This window comes from Mya arenaria, chromosome 5, assembly GCF_026914265.1.
Source record: "Mya arenaria isolate MELC-2E11 chromosome 5, ASM2691426v1".
Classification (NCBI taxonomy): Eukaryota; Metazoa; Mollusca; class Bivalvia; order Myida; family Myidae; genus Mya; species Mya arenaria.
Window position 1 is genome coordinate 38,679,123 of NC_069126.1, and position 27,600 is coordinate 38,706,722.

At 34.2% G+C, this 27,600-nt stretch overlaps 1 protein-coding gene across 1 annotated transcript in view; it reads right to left on the reverse strand.

Moving 5' to 3' along the window:
- Window positions 1-27,600, reverse strand: part of LOC128234116 (glutamyl aminopeptidase-like) — a 103,344-nt gene that overhangs the window by 56,815 nt on the left and 18,929 nt on the right. The window contains exon 2 of the mRNA XM_052948139.1: window positions 10,972-11,098. The gene's annotated coding sequence lies outside the window, so the exon portion shown is untranslated. The remainder of the gene's footprint in view (window positions 1-10,971; window positions 11,099-27,600) is intronic.

Consider the following 27,600-nt stretch of genomic DNA (forward strand, 5'->3'; position numbering starts at 1 on the left):
TTCACAAAACAATTTACAGATAATGCGATATTTTTTACCCCACCCACGCCTCAAAATTTGTCAACAAACTAGCGTGGCATTCACTCTTTATCTGGAAAACAAACCTGTTTTCAAGCGGAACAGATTGGTCTCTGACAGTATGATGGCTGAATTTTAATTTACTATGAAACACATGCAGTCTCAAACTAAGAAGAATGTTTAAAATCCAGTGAGTATCCGCATTTGTTTTGCTAACACATTTGACCTTCCAAATTTTTATTCATTAAATAGCGGCGTAGTAATTTGGTTATGTATTAATTAATGCCCCACTTAAAATAAAAGTGTTTTCATTATTTTTTGGAAATATGTGCACTTAATAAACTTCATTGATTACTGTTCATAAAAGCTTTGCACTAAAAAACGAGCGAATAATAAACTATAAGAATGAATAGCAGAGAACTATTTCTCAACAAACCGGAAATAGAAAAGTTGACAGCTATAATTTTGCATAAGGGGCGCCCCACAGGTAGCGGGGTAAAAACCACCCTTTTCATAAAAGGGGGCAATTAAGAAATAAGTAAAAAAAAACTAATAAATCTCCGAAAATAAGCATAAAAGAAACAGAAAATTTGATTATTTCAATGTATGATCGTATTTAATTTCACTCGTGATCATAGAAAAACTGCATTTTCACTCGTGGCTTTGCCACTCGCCATGAGTGAAAATGCAGTTTTTCTATGATCACGAGTGAAATTAAATACGATCTTACACTGAAATAAACAAATATCCAGGCAATGTGATGAGCACCTGTGTACCAAACCCTTCATTTATTGAATTTACAAGATATATTATTATATTTTGGATATGAAAAGATGATGATCTGCATCAACCAGAAGGTAAAACAAACAAAACCAGGGAAATGTTTAGAACCAATTAATTGAATCAGAACCTTATTCAAAAGATAGTGAGCTATGTATAATCAAAGCACTGAAAGTGCTGAAGAACGGTGGCCTCGAGAGTCAGTCCATGTGTTCATTATGAACTGACTATTTTCCTTAATGATTGAACCTGTTAGCAATGATTTGATAGGGACATACTTGCAAATTGTAGTGGTAGGATTTACATGTTTCACATCAAATTGACGTCCATGCTGGAGGACTTCAACTATATTAAAATAATGCCCATCCGAGCACCATGTTGTCAGGAATATTTGGACAATTGAATGAAATATGCATGGACCGAAATGACAGCTTTTTTATCATTGACATTGGATGCCTTCAAGTGTTTTAAGACCATTTCAAGTGTACAGATAGCAGAAACAGTAATTCGATGTTTATAATGTTCAGATGGCTTGACCACAGGCCAAATTTTGTACAATCTTGGTATATGACCACTACATGAGGCTGTATTGGCGGGTGATCACCAAGTGGGAAAAGTGAGTTTTCTACAGTTTTCTCCATAATACAAGACAGCACTTTTCACATACGTTCATGCCTGAATGAGAGTGATTTAGTATTCATTTTACAACCTTAGTCCATATCACTCCGAATTTTATGGACCTGTAAGGAAATCCACAGAAGTCTGGTGGTCTGGCCAATGAAATGCTGGTAGAAACAAGAGCTGTACAGAGACAGCGCGCTCGACTATTCCGCCGCTTTTCAATGTAAAGATTGAAAAGTTTTGGCGAAACATGCATGGATCACTGTTATATTAGATTTCAATGCAATACATGGTGTGCTGAAATATAAACATAAATGTGGTTCCATGCAAAATGTGTTAACGAGAATTTCTAAGTCTAATAATAAAGGGCCATTATTTTCAAAATACAGTTATCTAACTTGGTTATTCAATTAAGTTGGGTGGTTGAATACCATTGTATAAAGTCTCAATGCAATACATCAAATAGTTGCTGAGATATTAACCTATGTGTGCTAACATGCAATACCTTAACCAGAATTTCTAAGTCGCATAATAAAGGGGCAAAAATTATATATAATAAAAGATAGTTATCTTACTTGATTAATTAAGAAGGTTAAATAGATGGGAGCCTGTGTGTAAAGTTTCAATGCAATACATGATGTATTCGCTGAGGTATTGACTTAAAAGTGGTTACATGCAAAACTTTAACCAGAATTTCTATGTCGAATAAAAAAGGGGCCATTATTTTAATTTAAGTCTAATAATAAAGGGCAATTATTTGCAAAATACAGTTATATATCTTGGTTATTCAATGACATAGGGTGGTTGAATATAATTCTAAAAAGTCTCAATGCAATACATCGAGTAGTTGCAGAGAAATTTACCTATGTGTGTTTACATGCAAAACCTTAACCAGAATTTCTTAGTCAAATAATAAAGGCCAATAATTTGCATTATATTCAAAAAAGTGTTATCTGGGAATACATATCTAATTTTTCAATGCAAAACATGATATATTTCCTGAGATATTGACTTAAATGTGGTAACATGCAAAACCTTAACCAGAATTTTTAAGTCGAATAATAAAGGGCAATTATTTTGCATTAAATGCAAACTAGAGTTATCTAACTTGGTTAATTTAGTAGGTTGGATGGTTGAGTACCATTGTATCAAGTATCAATGCAATACCTCAAGTAGTTGCTGAGATATTAACCTACGTGTGCTTACACGCAAAACCTTAACCAGAATATCTAAGTCGAATAATAAAGGGCAATTATTTGCATTAAATGCAAACTAGAGTTATCTAACTTGGTTAATTTAGTAGGTTGGATGGTTGACTACCATTGTATCAAGTATCAATGCAATACCTCAAGTAGTTGCTGAGATATTATCCTATGTGTGCTTACACGCAAAACCTTAACCAGAATTTCTAAGTCGAATAATAAAGGGCAATTATTTGCATTAAATGCAAACTAGAGTTATCTAACTTGGTTAATTTAGTAGGTTGGATGGTTGAGTACCATTGTATCAAGTATCAATGCAATACCTTAAGTAGTTGCTGAAATATTAACCTATGTGTGCTTACACGCAAAACCTTCACCAGAATTTCTAAGTCGAATAATAAAGGCCTATTATTTGCATTATATTGAAATAATTGTTATCTAACTTAATTAATTTAATATGTAAGATAGTTGGGAATACATATCCAAAGTTTCAATGCAATAACTGATGTATTTACTGAGATAAGGACTTAAAGGTGTTTACATGCAAAACCTTAACCAAGGTGTGACGCCAACGCCGATGCCGACGCCGAATAGTCGAGCTAAAAATAATGTCCAAATTAGACCTACAACAGTTTTACTGTAAATAAAAATTAGTTGTTTATAGGGCGTTGAACAAGTGTACCAGGTTGTAAAAATCAACTTCAGGCTGATGAGAGTGGATTTCCAAGTAAAGATATACACTTTTGCAAAGAATGGTTGTTGCGGACTTGATTGTAAAAATAGGAGTGCAAAATGTGAAGGATGGCAAATTTGGTCAGCACATTTTGAGAGTAAAAAGCCTTCACAGCTTATTCCTTTACTAAATATTCCAGGTCTGTTTTTGCAATGATTCAACCTGGCAGTTACTAAATAAGTTTGATTTGCATGCGAAATTTTAGTGAAATAGATGAAGAATATTTGTAGTTCATCCCTAAATTGGGTTGTACCTGTTATTACCACACATTATTGCTTTGCACACTAGTATTATTCATCAGAATTTATGCAGATGTGTGTATGGGTTACATCGTAAATCATAATACTTTCATACCATTAATGTCCTATTAAATGTGCATGTCCTAAAAAACGCTGGGGGTCTTTTCCAGGGTCTATTTCCAATCATGTGGCATGAACAATCATAAACTTAATCCTGAACACCGAACAAGACGCCAATGCGGCAACGCCACATGAAAGCAGGATTTTTTATTTCATGATGCAATTTTGCAAACCTAATATTTGAGCTAGTATTTTTAACCGAAAAGACCCATACTTATAATTAATGGTGCCAGAGTGGTAGTCTGTAGTTTCACTGTGGAGCTGACAGGTCAATGGTGTGTGTGCCAGTGTGAATGCATGTGTGCGCGTGTGTGTATGTATGTAAAGTAACCAAATGTCAGGAAAAATGAAAAAAAATAAAAATGAAAAAACTGTTTGTTTTGCTAATTTTTTATTATACTTTAATGTGAATAAGATATCCTGGAGAAAACAAATGTAAAAGCTTCATGAAAATTTTTTTATGACTTTGGGAAAATGTTTTCTAAGATTTGACCTAGTTTTTTTATCTGAGGTGACCCATATTCACAAATGTTTAAGACAACAAGTAGACAAATATTCTGAGCAAGTTTAAAAAAGATTTGACAAAAATTAATGAATTTTTATGGCCGTGGAATTCTTTCTCCTAAGGCAGTAACTCTGTAATTAGCTAAAATAGAATTGCAATTCCTGTACACTGCACTCCCTCTCATTATGATCTATCACTGTATGAAGTTTTATTAAATTCCATCCAGTAGTTTTCAAGTTATGCTCCGGCCAAGAAAAAAGTAACAAAGTGCAATAATTCTGTAATTGGCTGAAAAAGAATTGCGGTTCCTGTACATTACACTTCCTCTCATTATGATCTATCACTGTATAAGTTTTATTAAATTCCATCTAATAGTTTTTAAGTTATGCTCCGGACAAGAAAAAGTAACAAAGGGCAGTAACTCTGTAATTAGCTGAAATAGAATTGCGGTTCCTGTACACTGCACGCCCTCTCATTATGATCTATCACTTAAGAAGATTTATTAAATTCCATCAAATAGTTTTCAAGTTATGCTCCGGACAAGAAAAAGTAACAAAGGGCAGTAACTCTGTAATTAGCTGAAATAGAATTGCAGTTACTGTACACTGCACTCCCTCTCATTATGATCTATCACCGTATGAAGTTTTATTACATTCCATCTAATAGTTTTCAAGTAATGCTCCAGACCAGAAAAAGTAACAAAGGGCAGTAACTCTGCAATTAGCTTAAATAGAATTGCGGTTCCTGTACACTGCACCCCCTCTCATTATGATCCATCACTGTATGAAGTTTTATTAAATTCCATCCAATAGTTTTCAATTTATGCTCCGGAAAGAAAAAGTAACAAAGGGCAGTAACTCTGTAATAAGCTGAAATAGAATTGAAATTCCTGTACACTGCACCCCCTCTCATTATGATCTATCACTGTATGAAGTTTTATTAAATTCCATCCAATAGTTTTCAAGTTATGCTCCGGACAAGAAAAGGTAACAAAGGGCAGTAACTCTGTAATTAGCTGAAATAGAATTGCGGTTCCTGTACACTGCACGCCCTCTCATTATGATCTATCACTTAAGAAGATTTATTAAATTCCATCAAATGGTTTTTAAGTTATGCTCCGGACAAGAAAAAGTAACAAAGGGCAGTAACTCTGTAAATAGCTGAAATAGAATTGCAGTTCCTGTACACTGCACTCCCTCTCATTATGATCTATCACTGTATGAAGTTTTATTACAGTCCATTCAATAGTTTTCAAGTTATGCTCCAGACCAGAAAAAAGTAACAAAGGGCAGTAACTCTGCAATAAGCTTTAATAGAATTGCGGTTCCTGTACACTGCACCCACTCTCATTATGATCCATCACTGTATGAAGTTTTATTAAATTCCATCCAATAGTTTTCAAGTTATGCTCCGGACAAGAAAAAAGTAACAAAGGGCAGTAACTCTGTAATAAGCTGAAATAGAGTTATGGTTCTTGTGCACTTCACTTCCACTCAATGTGCTTTACCATTGTATGACGTTTTAATAAATTCCATCCAGTGGTTTGCAAGTAAATGTCTGGAAAAAAATTGACAGCAAAAAAACAACAAATAAAGGGCAATAACTCAGTAATTAATTTAGGTAGAGTTATGGTCACTGCACTTCCTCTCACTGTGCTTTACCATTGTATGAAGTTCCAATGAATTCCATCGAGTACTTTCCAAGTTATACTCCAGACAAAAAAAGTAACAAGGGGCAATAACTCAGTAATAAGCAAGAATAGAGTTATGGTTATTGTACATTGCACTTCCTCTCATTATGCTCTACCATTGTATGAAGTTTGATTACCATTGATAACTCTTGATTTTATTACATAAAATGAAAACTTTAGCGCAAAATTGTTAACGCACGCCCGCCCGGTTTCCGCCATTCTATAACCCGTAATTTTTCGGTGAAAAATGCGGGTAAAAAAGCAAATTCAACCTGTTGAAAAACTTTTCAACAGCCGCTATTTTAGAGCACCTGCTAACGTCATGCGTTATATATCCTATTGTATTGTATGTATTTAGTGGACAACTTCATTATTTAACACAGCAGGATATGTATATATAACAGCTACGCTGCAGCGGATACTTATCACTAGTTCATGTTTATAATTCAAATTGAGAGGATTATTTATAAATAGTTGCTGATTGGGGAGATTTTTTTTCTTGTTAAGCACAAAGAGTTCTCAAAAAGACACGCATCCTTCTTGTATATATGGTAATGTCCTGATTAAGTAAACTGATAGTAATGTTATTTTGATTATATACATTTCTTGTTTCTTGAATAGCAGAAATTCTTTCATCATTTGATTGGCGAGCACAGTCATGTAATTATTTGTCATAGACTTGATATAGTCCGTATCAGGGCTTCTTAAACTTTGGAACCTCTATCGGTCCGGACCCGGCGACGACCGCCCCCCCCCCCCCCTCCAAACCACCCTCCCCCCCAAAAAAAGAAAGACCTGTTCAATAGTCTGATTTTATAAATATGTCATACATTTTCGCGATGTCTTTTCTTTCAATATGTTTTGCGATGTGGCAATTCGTAACAGGGCTCTAGAGCCAGCATAGCCGATTCGGATAGTCATTGATACAAGTTTAATTCAAATGAGATTCTCATCGAGTTCTGCGGCGTTTCTAACAAGAAAGACTGCGATCGTAATTAACTGTTGCTGTCGGGAAGCGGTCAGACGACAAAAAGTGAAACAGTATTATGATTTATTTGCTTAATGCTTCTTTAGTGGGTCAACATTCAACTGATAATCTTGAATAATAGTATATATCTAGATTTATAATCGGGGCAACAAGCTTAAAGTGTGATATCGACAACGATTTTTTCATTACTGTGAATAAATATGACGTAAGCGGCTGACTCAGCTGTCAGACTATGTAGTTAATCAAGCGTATCGCTGTTGATATCCTATATATTATTACGTTTATTAATTCGGTATTTTAATACTTTCACGGATTAACAATAGCATGCATTTATCTTTAAAACTGTTTTTAACCAGCAATGGTTCTTTATAACAATTTAAATTTAACCGTTTTGTAATCAACAAACGGATATCATGTAATGATCGACGACGACATATAGCATATTGCCATGTGAAAATATGGACCGATTTTAACACTTAATCAGGAAAGCTGCAAGGAGATAATTAACACATAGTTTGTTTAATTGTTCATCTGCTTATACCAAAACACGTGATTGGACCGATTGCAAGCATCTGCTAATTAACAGATAGGCTATAGAGTGATCAGCGAAGAGGAAAAAGCTGCTGGTCGCATCGGTCTCATGGTAACCAATACACTTTTATGACCTATTGGATGTAGTTTTGAATGTGTGAATGACCCATGAATGTTTGTGTATTACAATTTCTACATCTTTTACTGACTTAGTCATTTTGGACCGAAATTACAAAAAAAAGAGAAAATTTCGGACCATTTTTTTTATACTTTTTGAAACTGAAATCGGTCTGGCTTGGTCAAAATCGGTCCAGACCGGCAAATTGCCGGTTTTTAGACGCCCTGGTTCATATGTCCCTAATGTTTTGCTGAACAAATTTGGAATGGGCTATTGTGAAAAAAGTTATATTTACTGATAAATTCGTATAACTTTTTTCACAATCATTGTAAAATAAGTTAAACGATTCAGTGAATGCTTGACAAGGTTTTAATTGAAATATATGGATTTCTATTAACTTTTGACAAATGACATAACTTGGTCAAAATTATGACTTTTTGACTATTATTTTGTGCTTTGATGTACCAAATCAGAACACAATCAGGCAGTGTAGCTATGAGCATGCCTCTGCATTAGTCTAAAAAAATAGATGTGTTATACGGATTCTTTCAATCCAGGATTTGCCATATCGTAATTCGAAACATACAATTATTTGGACTAGCCTCTGCAATAGCTAGACTGGATGATCAACAAGTTATCACCATTTGGTCAAGCATTAATGACAAATTGTACTTCTGATCTGGGAATAATAAAGATATTTTGATCCCAGTGCTGTCAATACCTCCTTGAAGTGAATTACATGTGAGTTACATCTTAGTATGTATAAGGTATAGCCCATGGTTACTAGTACTACACATGAAATATTATTTTTTTTATCATCATTTCTATTGATGCAGCACTCATCAGCGCACTTAGCTATGAGACCATAATATACTGTTCGAAGTAAATTTGTACTTACCATGTTAATGATACTAAATCTTAATGTTTATACACCTTGCTACACCAGCATCACTTTCATATGTTGATCTTTTACGTGCTTTTTGCACATATTCATACAATTGGCTTCATTTAGAGAGGAAACGTATGCATATGTATGTGCATATTCTAAATTCAATTCTATTTTAATTCCGTTTGCATTGTTGCAATGACATGCCACAAAATTGAATTGCATGAAGTTTCGTGTCATTTATCTCATGTTACTCATGGGTAGTGTAAAATTAATCCATGTGATAATGTTAATCATTCCACTGACAGCCTAACTCAAATGGTCGATTTGTTTTCGAACATCATTACATCATTACACAAATAAGGTATGAACGGTGAATGTTTTGACAATGCACATTTGGACACCCTTTTTCGGGGGATTCACAATTCACTTTTCCAAAAGAATTGTTCGGCTTTTGATAGTGGTGTGGAGTAATATGTTCATTTTTATTTGTACATAACGAGTATGTTAAATTTGAAAAAAAGACGATTTATTGATGAGAACAATGCCGATCAAAATTTCAACAAAATCAACGTTCATTTATTTAGAATTTCCTTTATGAGTTTAAGAACTTGTTTGCCTCGTACTGAGATGAGCGATGTGGTGTTTCAGCCTGCTTAAATTACCATGTAGTCATTACATAAGCGGTATAATAGCTGCAAAAAGCTGGATACACAAATGTTAACACGCTAAATTCTATGATATAAATATTGAGTCTAGTGTGGATATATCCTTTGAAGGTGTCCTCAAATAGCTGGTAAATTTTTCACACATTATAGCTTTAAAATCTTATTTGAGAATGAACGAAATTCTTCAAACAACAAAGGATTTAAAACATTAAACGAGACTTACCTTGGTAAGGCGATTTTTTATGCCCCCGAAGGTTGGCATATTAAAATCGCACCGTCCGTCCGTCCGTGTGTCCGATAACTCGTGTCCGGGCTGTTACTTTCCCTTGTATGGACAGATTTTAAAATAACTTGCCACATGTGTTCCACATACCAAGATGACGTGTCCTGTGCAAGACCCTTGTCCCTACCTCTAAGGTCAAGGTCACACTTAGCGTTTATTCACAATGGAATGCGTATAGGTTGTCGTATCGGGGCTGTAACTTTCCCTTGTATGGACAGATTTTAAAATAACTTGCCACATGTGTTCCACATACCAAGACGACGTGTCGCGTGCAAGAGCTGTGTACCTACCTCTAAGGTCAAGGTCACACTTAGGTGTTTATTTACAATGGAATGCTGCATATAAGGACATAGAGTATAGGTTGTCGTGTCCAGGCTGTAACTTTCTCTTGTATGGACAGATTTTAAAATAACTTGCCACATGTGTTCCACATACCAAGACGACGTGTCGCGTGCAAGACCCATGTTCCTACCTCTAAGTTCAAGGTCACACTTAGTGTTTATTTACGATGGAATGCTGCATATAAGGACACAGAGTATAGTTTGTCGCGTCCAGGCTGTAACTTTCTCTTGTATTGACAGATTTTAAAATAACTTGCCACATGTGTTTGACATACCAAGACGACGTGTCGCGTACAAGACCCATGTCCCTACCTCTAAGGTGAAAGATACTCTTAGTGTTCATTCACAATGGAATGCTGAATTTAAGGAAATAATAGTGTAGGTTGTCAAGTATGAGTGGTATTTTTTTATGTTCAGAGGCAATTTAGAATAACTCGCCATATGTATTTGACACGTAAAGGAAAGATCAACTTTTCATGTACTGACCTTGTTCATAGGTCAATGTCACATTCGGGGGCATTCGTCACATACTGTGACAGCTCTTGTTTTTTTTATTGTTTGAGTAAAAATAGAGTGAGGGTTTGAATGCATCCCTCCCAACTGACAGATTTCAAAAGTAGTTGTTGAATATCAAAAAGATTTGGCAATTAATATATTATACCAAACTTTTTCAAATAATGTAGACAACACCCCTTAAAGACTATCTGCCTAAGCGCAATGACATCTCAATCAAACAACGCCTTACCAAGGTAAATCTATTTTATTTATTTTTTGGAAACAAATACTACAGATGCACTAACAAGATTTACCACGATTAATACAGTTGTTTAAATTTACCAAAAAGGATGAAAAAAATGTCATAAACAATGGTTCTTATGAAGGATACCGAGTTTAATTTGAAAAAAAATGTGCAGAAAACATGGTATTTCACCCTTAAGAGATGATAGTAGATCGCAGTAAATCTTTAAGCATTCACCAATTATTTAATATTTTTGCACTTTCTGCTATTAAATACATGGTTACAATCTTGTTATCAGAAATTAAATTTTTTCCATAAATGCATAATAATAGGTCTCAGGGTATATCACTCAAAATTTATGTTTGTTATACATGTGAATGTTTGATTTTGAATAAGAGTGTCACTTTAAGTCAGAAATTATATTTGTGGTTTGCCCTACATAGTATTAGAAATCAATGAAAAATGTCACACAAATGAACATTTCTCAGCTACTTTTAAAACGGCAGTACCTTGTGGTCCAAGTGGAGTTGTGAGATGATGACCTGCCAGGAGTCGATATCATAGTTCACTCTGTAGTAGCCATTAAGCCCACAGTTACCCTTGATCCATGTCACACCAGAGGAAACCAGTATTTTCTCTGGAAGCCAAAGTTGTGAAAAAAATTAGACTTGTCCAGATGATTAAGGATTAATGGACAGACAGACAGCTGGTACAAAGTTAATAGATATTGTGTCGCCAGTATATTGTAATGTTTCTTCCCTAGCTAGCTCGGACACGCTTAGTAACCTTAAATTAAACTTCAAACCTATTCTCGGACTGCATTGTCCCAAAAATTAAATATGAAATTAGTAATATATACAAGTGATTAACAATGATTGCTTACAAAACCAATGATTGGATAAATAATTATTATGGTTCAAGAACCAATGTTTAATTTTCCCAAAACCAAAAAAAATCAAATACTTTATAAATGTCATTAAAACAGATATGTTTATTTTGCAGGCTCCGAACTACATGATTCCAGGAACATTACAATATCACTATTTATATTTAATAATAAATTCAGTCATAAGTATACTTTTCGTGATAATAAAAATAAAAACAATGCAATTGAATACATTTAAATCAAACTTTTGAGTTAAGTCAGTTAAATTCAGGAATTCTAACTTTTTTTGTTTAACTAATAATTTTGGTGCATTTGGAGCAGGAGATGCACTGCCACGACCAGTTCTCTAATGTTTTTATGCCAAGTTTTTACCGATCTCTATTAATATTTTTTCGCATTTCAAGTGGAATCTTTTCCTGGATTTTCTATTTTCGCAAGTTAAACTAAACTATCGACGAATTATGGCATTTCACATGAACAGAATGATTATATTTTGAAAGTCTAAGGGATACCAGAAAATGCTGCCGATCAAGAATTTTCTGTTTCTTTCTGTATGAAACGGATAAAAAATCTTTATTTCTTGACAGCTGACTAGATGTTCCCTCATTTCACTCACAACGCAATTAACATTTGTATTGACGCTGAATTTACTTTCTCATGATTGTGTTTCCTTTTCATTAATTACTTAATCTCTGCCACCATCCAAGATAATACATTTCGTACTTGGAACACAAACAAAGAGTTTAATTTAGAATTTATAGTTATTTTAGAGCGTCTCAGAATTTCTGTTAATTCAGTGACCAAAGTCTTAAAGTTCCTAAAGAAAGATAAAGCCAATAGAGAGATCCTGAGCTACTTTGTCTGCTCCTTTATATATTACCAGTATAACAGACCCAAAGTCAGCTGATCAAACGTTGTGGTCTCTCAAGAGTTTCTTGAGGTAGCTTACATAATAGTTGGGGTAACTTACATAATAGTTGGGGTCTCTTGCATAATAGTTAGGGTAACTCTTATATAATAGTTTGGGTCCCTTATGAAATAGACTGAGGTCTCTCAAGTTTTTTTTATGTAATAATTTGGGTTTCTTGAGTACCTTTGGTCACTGAGTCAACATTCATACTAATTGACAAATAATCATTTTTTATTTATTTTTTTATTTTTGTTTTTTTACATTTAAGTATTTATACAAATTGAAAACTTGTCAACAAAATATATATTTGTAAGAATCAATATACGCATCATGGTTAAGAATGTTCACTGTTCTAATACATCTTTTTTCCATCATAAACTTGGAATACGTGATAATAAATCATGTAGCAAACTTAACAAGCGGGCCATGATGGCCCTAAATCGCTCACCTGAGTAAAAGAGTTTAACCTTTGTTATCAATATAGCTTGTTTCTCAAAGAATATTGAACAAGAGATGTCACAGTATGTGATGAATGCCCCTGAATGTGAGACATTGACCTATAAACAAGTACATGAAAAGTTGATCTTTCCTTTAAGTGTCAAATACATATAGCAAGTTATTTTAAATTGCCTCTGAACATAAAACAAAATACCATCCATACTTGACAGCCTACACTCTTATATCCTCATATTCAGCATTCCATTGTGAATAAACACTTAGTGTATCTTCCACCTTAGAGGTAGGGACATGGTCTTGCACACGACATGTTGTCTTGGTATGTCAAACACATGTGGCAAGTCATTTTAAAATCAGTCCATACAAGAAAAAGTTACATCCCGGACACGGCAGCCTTAACTGTACCAACATGCAGCATTCCATTGCGAATAAACAATAATTGTGACCTTCAACTTAGAGGTAAGGACAAGGGTCTTGCACGAGACCTGTCGTCTTGGTATGTTGAACACATGTGGCAAGTCATTTTAAAATATGTCCATACAAGAGAAAGTTACAGCCCGGACATGACAACTTGTACTCTATGTTCTTATATGCAGCATTCCTTTGTGAATAAACACTAAGCGTGACCTTGACCTTAGAGGTAAGGACACAGCTCTTGCACACGACACGTAGTCTTGGTATGTCGAACACATGCGGCAAGTTATATTATTATCTGTTCATACAAGAGAAAGTTACAGCACAGACACAAGTTATTGAGCCAGACACACGGAAAGACGGACAGATGAACAGACGGATGGACAGACAGGCAGTGCAATTTTAATATGCCCACCTTTGTGGGCATAAAAACATACTGGTCAAACATGTTGCCTGTATTATCACTGACAGGACTTGTCACAGTTGCCTACACACTGACAGGACTTGTAACAGTTTCATGCACACTGACAGGACTTGGTGATTGACTGCACACTGACAGCATTTTGTTCAGTTGCCTGCACACTGGCAGGACTTGATGATTGACTGCACACTGACAGAATTTGATTCTCATCTGCACACTGACAGGACTTTGTTCAGTTGCCTGCACACCACACTGACAGGACTTGATAATTAACTGCACTTGGTACAGATACATGTGTACCTGCACACTGACAGGACTTTTTTCAGTTGCCTGCACACTTTCAGGACTTTGTTCAATTGCCTGCACACTGACAGGACTTTGTTCAATTGCCTGCACACTGACAAAACTATGTTGAATTGCTTGCATGCTGAAAGAACATTTAGTATAGATACACAAACAACAAACAGTGCACCACCCAATAAAATCAATACACTGCCATAAGCTCTAAATATCAAACTTCAGACCACATTCAACACCTTTAAATTCGATATTAACACAATCCAACCCATCTAGGACAACATCACATTCCTTCTTATGTCAGTGCTAAATTGTTTCATTATATAGATTATAAGTGAATAACACTTTCCACACAGAAGATAAGATTGTAGCATCTGCATGAACAATATAATCTACATGATTGAACATGAAGTTCAATGGAAAAGTCTGATTTTTAAATTTATTATTAAGCAAAAATGAAATTTCTTCTATAGAATAAAATCTATAATAATTATTTGAATCTATGAACCTAAAAAAGAACAAAAGTGACTATGTTGAAGACATAATAAAATTTAAAATCTTGTTACTAAAAATAGAAAGTAGTGGAATCTCCAACAAAAAGGGAGACCATATAGCAAGACTTGCTGCCCTTGCTTCAAGAGTAGACTTAACATAACTTTACATAACATACATAACTTTACATACTTACAAAATGTATTTATAATGAACTTGTAACCCACGGGGTGAGGCCAATTTTTCTCCAGGGGCATAATTTGAATAAACATGGTAGATAACCAACGACAATGTTACACACCAAATATTTAAGCATTAGGCTTCATATAGTATTTGCCAAAAAAAGTTGTAATTTTTCCTTAAAGTTGCAATGGCAACCACAATTCTGAATAGAATTCATTTCTTTGAACAATTTTGAAAAAGCACCAACCAAGGATCATTCCTTTGAAGTCTCATTAAAATTATCCAAGGGGTTTGGGAGAAGATGATGATTATAACCAATTGTTGACGCATTTCCTTTAGGTTGCCATGGCAACCAGAGTTCTGCATGGAATTCATTTGTTTGAAATATTTTGAAAAAGCACAAACCAAGGATCATTCCTATGAAGTTTCATTCAAATTGTCCAAGGGGTTTACAGGAAGATGATGATTATAACCAAATGTTGACATTTTCCTTTAGGTTGCCATGGCAAACAGAGTTCTGCATGGAATTAATTTCTTTGAACAATTTTGAAAAAGCACTAACCAAGGATCATTCCTATGAAGTTTCAACAAAATTGTCCAAGCGATTTAGGAGAAGATGATTATAACCAATTGTTGACATTTCCCTTTAGGTCCTTTGTTGACGCCGAACGCGGGGCGACGAACAACGGACGACAGACGCCGGACATCAATAGCTCACCTTGAGCACTCTGTGCTCAGGCGAGCTTAAAATGTAAATATTCTTTAAAAGTGCTGTGAAGTATGTACATTATGCATATTACAATTATGCATATATTTTAAATTATGTAATTCATGAGAGTTACTAGCAGGATTAAGCTAAACTCACTATTTTTGTTTTTCAATATTTTGCGTTATATTTATTTCTTCAAGAGTTTTTATACTCTAGATAGGAACTGTCTTTATGATAATCACAATACACCTTTTTTTATTTGTCAAAATTCAATTTAAGTATGTATTTTGACTAATTGAAATAAGCTACTTAAGCCTGTTTAGCTTAAAAAGTTACAAGAAATTTGGGCAGAATTTTAAGTTGTATTCAATCATACTAAAAATACGAACTTTTCAATGTGCATAAAAATAATTCATTTTTAAAGACGTCTGGAATGTGAATGATACGACATGTGCGTTATTCAACATCATCTATATATCTTTAACCCTTAGGCTGTTGATGGCGATTTTAAAGGCTTTGCAAACAGCTTGGAACCAGACCAGACACCGAGTAACTTGGTGCCTGGTCAGGTTCCAAGCTGTTTGCCACTCAGTCAATATATCCACCGGCTACTCTCAATCATGCAGCCACTCTAATAAGAGTCAATGAACGATATACAAGCGTCTAGATGATCGAGACTAAGTTGGCACCATGATTACTTCCTGATTCTTGAAAATTACGTGAACAAATGTCAATTCTACCACCATTTTAAATTTGATTAAATTTTGGACAAATGTGTTTGTTTTAATTTGGCTTCCGCTAAAGTAAACGTATATATACTGGGTAAGAAGTGCTGAATTTTATCGTGAATGACAGTGATTACCGTAAATGACTGGGTATTAGACGCCTTTTTTGCATCTACATGTAGAATGACAGTGATTATCCAAAGTTTGAATTTGGTTCGGACATGTTTGACAGGAATTCGGATGATTGTTACCTTGAAAAGACAGTTTCCAATCGGTCATCTATACCTACTACACCTGTCCAGTTAAAACTTCAGGTGTGTATTTTAACTTCTTTGTTGTTAGCAAATATGATGTATTTTTTGTATTATTTGTTGCCTTCAAAAATATACATTAAATGATTTATGCATGTTTGTTTTTATTTTGCTACAGATCAGAGCAGTGATTATTTAATTCATATGCTATGCATGTACAGTAAATGAAAAATAAAGTTTGGCCAAGAAACAAGCACCAAGTTTCTTGTGTTATCATCAAACTGTTTCAGTAAGGCATACTACATTATACTACAATGAACATTTATGTATACCCGGTAATATTGCTTATTAAAATTTCAGATTCCTCCGATGCAGCGGATCATGAAATTCCTGTACCCATGAGGCAACGAGGGCGTGCTCGTGGTGGAGGCCGTGCTCGTGGAGGCCTTGGTCGCCGATGAGTCAATGTTCGTGGACAGTAGGACAACGCTAAAAATTAACCTGACAGACATTCCTATGTGCTTCATGCAATCCAATGAGTTTTACCATTCACTAAAAAACATCAAACAAGCCGTATTGTGTATATTTTTTAAATATTAGTCAAAAAGGATAAAATAAATGGTGTCAGACTGTGTGATTGGAAAAAGGTATTAATCACACTTTGTGTTGTGAAGAAATGTTTGTAGATTTTTTAGATGTTCATGTGTATATTTAAACTATATATGGAAATCATTCAAGTGTTAAATATTTATGCATATTGGTTTTTGTCGATGAAAAAATATTGCATATTCTTGTATTTTCTTGAAATTTTTTTTGCTATATAAGAAAATTGACACAATCAGTATTTGCAGTACAAAAGAAGTAAAAGTGTCTTTTGTATTTCTATTACTTGTCTAAAGTTGAACAAGATTTCTAAAAAAATAAGGAAAATCTGCAAGTTTAAAAAAGATGGGCGTTAAATTCTGAGAAAGCCTAAAATCAATCTGACGCTGGCTGGAATTTTCTGTGACATATTATGTGCTGATATGGTTTACAATACAGTGTAGGGTTTTTGAAAATCTCTTCCAGAACTAAGATGGCTACCAAGGCCAATCGTCTAGTCATTGCAAGCGTGATAGCTGTAGTTTATATTTGATTGCAAATGCCTATATTTATTTTGTGAGTTATTGTTCAAGTCACCTTGTCTAGTCATTTCCATGGCATGAGATATGACAATGTATTTTAATAGAGAATTATTTTTAACCAAATTTTTCTAAGGAAAAGTAGAAAACCTAGTTTATAGATTTGGATATGCCATTGGGCAAGCAGGTGGCTGTGACCATTGGTGCTTGTGTCCAGGCTTTCTCTTAGCCATGCATAGGGTATTTTGAAAAAAAATCAAAAAGGTTTAAAAAAAACTGGAAAACTGTGGTTTGGAGTTCTCTCATTTATTAAATATTTTAAAGTAGGGATGGCAACGAGTACCCGATTACTCGAGTACTCGATCGAACGTCCGAGTACTCGAGTACTAAATAACTACTCGAGTATTCGGAAAAAATATCTATAAAAATCACCAAATACACGATTTACAGATAAAATATCAGATCTGGTTAGTTGCCAAGAGGACAATTTATGGTCCCTCTAATCCCCGCTGTGTACACAATTGACCTCAATAAATTAGTTGACAGTTGACAGTGATAGTTGCAAACTGTCAACAAAGGACCCCTATTTCAAATTAGCAATAATGTCAATTAGCGAAGTTTTGATAGCAGTACTTTCACCTACACAATTCTATTGTATAACAATTAGAGACCTTTCACCAAACAATGGACGCTAACGAGCGTTACGAGAATTGATTTCTTAATGGGCGTATTTTAACTATTTTTGCAATGATTATCACAATTAATTGGTTGGTATTTTAAATCAAGAATTATGAATATTAATGAGGTAAACAACAATTACACAGTACGAAAAACTATCATTTAAAAAAAAAAATTTGTAGAGTAAACAACTTTTCGTTTACTATTTTTATGTATGCTATTAATTTTTGTTCATTGTAAATCTGATTTCTGCAGTGCATACTTGTATAAAATGAAACGAATAAGACAAATGAAAAGCCTAAAACAACATTTGTTTTCTTTTTATATCATTTTTTGTTAAAATACATAATGAAAATTTACTTACAAGGTGAAAATGAACAAAAATACGACCAACGCACAATATACGTCATTAACGATACATGTATACACAATCATGTCTTCGCGAACACATATTCAATTTTTCAGAGTAATCGAGTACCCGAGTACTTGATCGAACGATCTTCCGAGTACTCGAGTATTAATTTACCAAGTCGTTGCCATCCCTATTTTAAAGAAATACATTTGCTTGATCTCAAATAGCATTTGTTTGATCTCAAAACTAATATTTGTATAAAATTATCTTCTAGTGTTATCATTCTTTCACTGGATGTTATCCTTGTACTGTTTACAATATCATTGTTTAATTAATAAGTGAATGAAATGTGAGCAAAAGTAAGTTAAATGACTATATATATTTGTTCGCTCTTTGCTCGCTCCTCTTTTTTGCTTAATGCAAAACAAATATTTTTATTATCATTTCGCTCGCTCGCCCCAATATTTTTTTGAAAAAATCCGATGAACAAGTTATCAATTTGGTGTGGCCTTACTACAACAAAAACTCTCCAAGCTAATTGTGAAAAAACTCAAAAAGAGTTTTGTGACCTTTAAGCCAGTATGTTTGAAATAGATATTAAAGGTTTATATATGTAATACAGTGGTTGCAATTAACACAAGCCCGCAAGCCCTGCACTGGTAAAATGGTAAAATGTTTTCGGGCTTGCTCAAATTCTGAATTTTTTATAGCAGGGCATGTGAAAAATCTTTATTCCAAGCAATAATATAAGAAATCGGGCTAATGTTCATCCTGAAGTCTAATTTTGATGACAGGTAATATGTATTTTAGTTTTTACCATGCAAGTGCAAAGATTTTTTTCACAAAACAAGCATTTTATGCATTTAAACACAACCATTTTACCTAGCATTACAACTCGACCATCTCATATAAACTTGAGATCAGTCACCTTGTATACATAACCTTAACAACTGGGCCATGGCCAAAAGGCTCTGATTGTTGTAAATCTATGCACCGCAGCCTTGCAGGTGCTCTCCATGTACAGTCAAACCTGGTTGAACGGTCACCTGCTTTAAATGGGCACCTGTCTTATCGGGCCACTCCCCCCCCCCCCCCCCTACGTTTTTACTATATAAAGTAGGTGCATTAAGCGGTCAACAGTCTAATGCGGCCACGGCCACTAATATTTGTCTCTGTGAAGCCATAAAAACACTAATTAGCGGCCACTAATCCCTTGTCTCTGACACTTCCGCAAGTAATTTTGCCAATACACAGCTTCAATTGATACTGAAGTTGACGGAAAAGAACGACAGCTTTGGATATTTCTGTCGGCCAATGAAAATGCATATAACGCCACACGATTACCATGCATGTTTACTTATCGAGAAATCGTGTTTATAACACGTCGGCGATTGTTTCGATCAGAATTGACACACTTAATAAAGATATTGTTATAATTTGCGTTAATAATTACAAAGTTAATTGTCAAATACCGACAAAGACAGCCGGTTATAATAATTATGAATTTACAGTGTGTATTGTTATTTGATGGTGTGAAACAAGTAACGATGTGTATTCACTTCCGTATTAAAATTAATTTAAAAGTGCACGGCTTTATACTTCTACGAACAGATATTTGCATTGCATTGTTCGTGATATTCTTATGAATTTTGATTATGGCTGACAATAAAACAACTCGGAAGTGTTAGATGCTAAAAGAACCTGTCGCGTGTATTATTAGAAAATGGTTGTACTGCAAGAAGAACGGTGGACTGACTGAAATCAATTTCTTGCTTATGCTAACAGTTCAAATTCAAACACTTAAAGACAGAGGAAAATTACAGGAAACGAGGAAATCATTGAATTTGTCTATTCATGATTTTTGACTCACAGAGTGACATGCTTGGCATGATTATGTCAGCTCAATGTAAATGCACTTTAAATTAGAGACAGAAGTGACGCAAACGAAAATGACGGAATACTTAAATTGAACTTAATCAAAGCACTGAAAGTGCTGATGGACGGTGACATTGTTCGGTCTGCTGCAAGTTAAAAACTAAGTCCTTCCTCTTATAAACACAGAAAATTATCGGAACCTAATCTTGAATATAGAAGCATAATTTGAACACTCTTAGGTGAGGACAATTAGACAATGCTTCAAACCAAATATCTAAGCTTGATAATTATTTTCCAAACATAATTATTCATCTTAATGCTGTAGCTTTGAAAAGTTGATGAAAAGGTCACCTGGCAATATCATCGTTAATGTTTGTTTGCAGAACTACTTCATAGTCAAAATTTCTTTCCAGTTGCATAACAAATACGCCGAAAGGACACAATCAAGATAACTGAAGCATCACATTAACAGATGTTTTTTTAAAACAGTATACATGGTCCAAATTTCAATGTTGTACTCAAAATTAAAAACGTAGGCCTTAGCTGAAGCAACTGTGCACAAGATGATCAATTTGCAAGAAAAACAATTGTCGAAAACTGACATAAACTTGGTATTAATGTGTACAATGCATTGAATCTTACTAACTGAAGTACCACATAGTTTACAATTTATTTTAGCTAAGCAGTGATTTTGTATTTTTTCATTAAAAATATTACCGAGTATGTCTACGAAGGTATATAGCTTAAATATACCACCCGTTTGGAGTAAGCCTTTGTAGCACAGTGGATACAACACTGGACTGCTATTTTTTACATTTTGGTCCTTTCTCTATAATTATGATTCAAAGCATAACACATTCTATTAAATAATTGTCCTGAGTTGCGTTACAGGAAAAAAAAATTGGTGCCAATCTTTAAAGTAACACGAGAACAACAATGATGAATTGTTATCCAAACATAGCAACATTTTATTGCAGAGGCCACAAAAATAAAAAAGTAAGTGAAAATGTCACAATCATGGTTAGCCAAACACAACATTTATAATTATTCTTAAAGCAGTACATTTTATGAAAGAGGGTCAAAAAGTCACAGTAAAGAAGATCTGAGGACAACATTGATAATTGTTTTGCAAAACTTACTGAACTTTCGTTGCAGTACCTTAGAATAGAAAAGATGTTCAAACGGTAATTATCAAGGTTATCCAAGTACAATATTATTTTTTGTTTTAAAAGTTATACACATGGTCTAAATGTCTTTGCTGTTGCTTCAAAAATAGAATGTATGTCAAAAATCATATTCTATATCATCAAAGCACAACATTGCTTTTTGTTTTGAAAACTGTAATAAAAAACTTTCATTGAAGTAGCTTAAAAATAGGAAAGTATGTCGAAAGGACAACGTTATCAAAGCACAATTTTGATTTTTGATTTCGAATCAATGGTCTTAATTTCATGGCTGAAGCTTCAAATTTTAATGTGTGTCAAAAGGCCACAATCTAGGTCATCAAAAGACAACATTAAATATTGTTTTCAAAACTGTCTAAAATGCTATAGCTCTAAAAATAATTAGGTCAAAAAGGTCCCAGTCAGGGTCATCTGAGAACGACATATATAAATATATGTTTGTTTTCAAAACAGTACAGATGTCAAGTTTTCATTGATGAAGCTTTAAAAAACATATTCAACAACTTCAGGAAATGTGTAAATAACTTAGCCTTTGTCGATCATACTAACATATTTCCTTGACGAGTTGTATAATACAGTCTATTATATGATGACCAGTCTTAGTATCTTTTTATCAAAATATTCTTTAAGTAAAAACAGCAAAAACAACTTACCTGTTTTACTTCTTTAGTAAACAAGAGCTGTCACAGAGACTGCGCGCTCGACTATTACGCCGCTGTTCAGTGTAAGGATTAAAAAGTTTTGGCGAAACATGGATCACTGTAAAATTAGATTAGATTTCAATGCAATACATTATGTATTTGTTGAGATATTAACATGAATGTGGTTACATGGAAAATTTTAAGTCCAATACTTGAAACTTTAACCAGTATTTCTAAGTTGCATAATAAAGGGGCAAAAATGATAAAATATAAAAGATAGAGTTATCTTTCCTGATTATTTAAGAAGGTTGAATAGTTGGGAGCCTGTGTATAAAGTTTCAATGCAATACATGATGTATTTGAATTTAAATGTCAAATAATAAAGCAAAACCTTAACCAGAATTTTTAAGTCGAATAATAAAGGGTCATTATTTGCATTAAATGCCAACTAGAGTTATCTAACTTGGTTAATTAGGAAGGTTGGATGGTTGACTACCATTGTATAAAATGTTAATGCAATACATCCAGTAGTTGCTGAGATATCAACCTATGTGTGCTTACATGTACATGCAAAACCTTAACCAGAATTTCAAAGTCAAATAATAAAGGCCCATTTTTTGCATTAAATTCAAATTAGTGTTATCTAACTTCATTAATTTAGTAGGTTAGATAGTTTGGAATACATATCTAAAGTTGCAATGCAATACATGATGTATTTGCTGAGATAATGACTAATAGGTGCTTACATGCAAAACCTTTACCAAGGTGTGACGCCGACGCTTTGGTGAGTAGTATAGCTCTCCATATTCTTCGAATAGTCGAGCTAAAAACAGGATACATGTACCATTAAAGCGATGCTATTCTCTGCACTACAAGCATGGATTGCAAAAATTTGTATTAGGAAAAATTTCAAACCAAAGAATCATGTGATCATTCTCACACTGTTTGTAAGAAGAATACATATAAAGGTGATATCAAGTACAGCAGAAAGGAATAACAACAAAAAAAACTAAACTCTTTTTAATTGTGACATCATAATGGTCATCGGTAAGATGAAGTCATAGATTACTATGTGTTCATGACGTCATTTCCTATTTAAACCAATATATAGTACCCCATTCAGTACCCAACGTGATTGTAAGTTTTTATCAGGAGATAAGATAAATATCACATTTTCCTCTTAAGAATTGGTTGGAAATTTAATTTTACATTTTTTCATCACAATGAATACAAAATGACAAATTGTCATTTGAAAAAAAAACATTCTTGTCTATGAATTTGTTTAAAACATGTGGAAGGATACTATAAGTTCCATGCTCAGTAGGTAACCCGCGATATGGGATATTCAATGTAAAGGAAACCATATTGCGGTGGAGTGAAGCTCGAACCTAAATATGGATTCTTGCCCCCCATATTTCCAATACTATGTCACCTACTTACCCCGTAATGTAAGTATAACGTTGACAACCTGTTCTCCTGTTTAAATGTTTTATTTATTCATTGAAATATTCATCAAATCCGAATAAAGACGCCATTTTGTTGTAATTTAAATTTGGAAATGGAAAAATGTTGTGTGACCGCGTGACCTGTCCTTGACCAACAGCGGTGTTTCATAAATATTGGAGTCGTGACATTTTTTTGACCAATAGAAATAGACCAATGTTATATTGATATCCCCATGTGTATTTAGGAGAGAAAAAATGTGTGATGGCTGTATTTAACTGGATATAAAGTATACAGGTAAATAAAACAAGAGGCCCAAAAGGGCCTATGCTCTACTGGCATGGCTTTTGTGGTCATATCAATCCAGAGCATGTATGTATGGGTAAAAGGCAACAGACGTATAGTTTATGTTTTGTGTTTGGGTTACCTAAAAATGTAGCACATTCAACATCTGAGCCCAGAAAGTATTGTAAGCAGATTAGTTGCATGAGCTATTTTAATATGTGCCAAGTAAAAGTCATCTGACAAAAAAAAATGCTTTCAAAACTGTACTCATAGTAAAAAATTCTGTAGTTTTAAAAGTTAAAAAAAGTTGGTCAAAGTTAAGGGCATCCTAGGACAACATTGATCAATTTGAACAAACATTCACAATCAATTGTGCTGAGATGGATGCACGAACACACAAAAAGATTTTCAAACCTTTCCAGATTTATGTTTACCAAACCTGTGAACCCTGGGTGTGGCCAGTAATGACACCAGGTGCATAACTTAAACATTCACAACCAATTTTGTTAAGATGAATGCGCAAACTACAGAACTTAAAGCTAAAAAATGGCCTTTGGGCTTTCAACAAGAACAAGGCAGAGTAATTTACAAAATCAGCTGCAGAAGCAAAAAGCAAATTGTCTCTCAAAATCCTAGACTTGCAAATTGTCTCCCTTAACTCTAGACTTGAATTAACATGTACATGTAAACTTGGCTAAAAATAGAAAGCATTTCTTTGAAACTTTCATGGCCCATAATCTAGGCATTCACGGGCAGATCTGGCTGGTTTTCGAAAAGAACCGAGCTTTAATCTATATCTAGATACTGTACAAGTTTCATTGAGATACAATCAAAACTGAAGACTGTATCGTGTTCACAACCAATTGTTTACACAATAGCATTTTTTATACTATCAAGGGCCATAATCTAGGCATGCATGGGCGGATCTGGCTGGTTTTCGAAAGGAACCCAGCTCTAATGGATATCTAGATACTGTACAAGTTTCATCAAGATGCAATCAAAACTGAAGACTGTATCGTGTTCACAAGCAATTGTTTACAGACGCACAAACGCACGACCGCACGGACGCACGGATGCACATACACATTACCATCGCATAAGCTCTTCTGGCCTTTGGCCAGTAGAGCTAAAAACACGAAAAAAAATAAAATCTTTATGAATAAACATTATTCAGAATGGGTGGAGTGATTGATGATAATGAGCCCTTCTTAATCATTAAGCTAGTTACTTTAGGTCATTTAATTGACTTAGAAAACAACCCCATTGTCTAATTCATTGTCGACGTAAAATCTTATGCAGGGATTGTGCATCAGGTGAGTGACAGTAGGCTGAGGAAAAACCAAACTCGAAGAATGAAATTGTTAATGATTAAGGATAGCACTTCATTTATGCCTATCTGAAATTTCATTTGCTTAATTGTAGGTTTATTCTATTTTTGTTGTTAAAGCTGCACTCACACAGATTGAAAGCATTGACAACTTCTTTATTTTTGTCCTCGAACGAGCCATTTTTTTGCGAAAATCCATGGAAACCAGTAATATAAGACTGCTGACAAAAAATCAGATCATAGATTCTTATACTTAAGTTCAAAAATTGATGTTTTATGCATTTTTTCTTTAACTTTTAGTATCAGTTTAAGCCATTAAGCATCAATTTTTGAACATAAATATGAAAATCTAAGATCTGATATTTTGTCAGATATCTTATTATTGGTTTGCTCATATATATTTACGCAATAATTTGCTCTTTCCAAAACAAAAAATAAAAGAAGCTGTTAAAATAGTCAATCTGTGGGAGTGCAGCTTTAAGGGCTCATTATTTCTTAGTCTAAACAAGTTGATGTTCAAATTAAGAGTCTTCTTATCCATAAACATCTATTAAAACAAGTTTTTAAAAAAGAGGGTGTTTTGAAAATATCAAAATTGAATTAAGGAAAAGAATTTCATATTTATCAGGTTTGAACTGACATTTCCAAATGCTTTACCCTTTGGAACAAGCCATGTGGTAACTAAGAAATATGTCAAGTCCAAGATATACGCATTAGCACAAAATTAATCAAGCACAATTTTGATCACAATTCACACACTGTGCAATCATGTCAAAACATGGCCATGTTATAATTGCAAAATTTCCTTCTGATTGAAAAAAAAAAATCACAGGCTGTCAGACTAAATTACTGACACTCCTTTTCTATAAAAGTTCATGCTGTCTTCAGAAATAAATTGAAATAACGAATAAGGGTAATGTAACATTCCGCCAAAGGGGGAAGTGCATTCATAGTATGTTGATGTCCTGGATTAAATATGCAAATTAACATACCGGGTCTCTGTTTGGAGGGAGAATATATGTATATAAAAGGGTTATGCATGATTTTCTCTGAAGGGATCTGTTGGCCTTGAACATTTCAGTAATATGGCTTGTTTTTATTGATCTTTTTTAGACATACATGTTTCATGCTTGATAGGCATACCAATGAGAATGATTTGCCCAAAATTGCAACAGAACAATTTCAGGGGTGTAGCCAGCGTTACACACTTACGCACATGCGTAACATCAATTTGAAAAATGAAAAAAAATGATCAAACATGGCATCAAAGTCCAGGGTTATGTTTTGACATCAGAATAAAACCTTAAAGGGTAGATCAGCTATAGAAAGCATTGTTTCTCTGTGCTAGATAGTTAACACAGCCTTAAAAATCACTTAAAAAAATTCCGTGGGGAGCAGCCCCCCCCCCCCCTAACCTCCTACGGTTACAGGGATTCCCCATCCCATAGCCTCTCACATTTAGTACAGCCTGCTACTACCCCTTGAATTTAATTAATTGCCAAAAAATGTCAAAATCCTGTCTACATTCTAGTATTTTGATTTTTTTTTCTCATTGAGTAAGACCCTTTTGAGATATTTAAACACTGTAAATATCCGTAAAGCTATATGCATGTATACAATATTGATATCCCCAGCATGCACAATTAAGTTATGCATTATCTTTTACCATTGTTAATTTTAACATACAAGATACTGCAATTTACACTTACCTGAAAAATGTGCAGACAATGATAGAGAATAATAAGTGGCAGATTTCAAATCAAGGCATTTAAGGCTCACCAGGGGCCTAGCACCATCCAGATAATACAGACAGGCTAGCTCCGTGTCCTAATGCCAGGATCATTTATAGTAACTTTATCTTGTTGAAAAGTTTAATACTTGACTAGTCCAAATAAACAGCAACTTCAGAGTCTTGGACAAGTTTTGTTTTGGCGAGTCTTCATGTCCACATCCAACTTTTTCTCCTAGCCAAGAATGACATTTCAAGCACTAAGTTTATTTAGTTCAAATAATTGTACATTGAATGATTTTTTACCATTTTTGATATGGCACGTCACATAGTGAACACATCTATAATTTTCACTTGATGTATATTGAGCTTCAAGATGACGTGCATCAGCTAGATAGGTCCAAAATGGCAATGCTATGTTGACAGAAGCTGATCGGAATTTAAGTGTTTAATGAAACACTTGTGTAATTATACACACTTGTGTGATTAAAATGATATTGGCTCAAGATAAATTATGTGAAACTTTCAAGTTCCTATTTTGCAATGCAATGTTTAATATTGAAGTGTTGTTACAGTTGAAGAAAATATTTTACTATGGTATGAATCAGATCAACATGGCATAAAGGGAACCAAATTATGCACTGGTCAGTCAATTGTAACCACGCCCCCCCCCCCCCGATCTTGGGTTTCCCCCCCCCTCCCCCTCCCGCGGCCTCCTTCCCCCCTGTGTACAGTTTTTTTTTTTTTTCCCCCCCTATT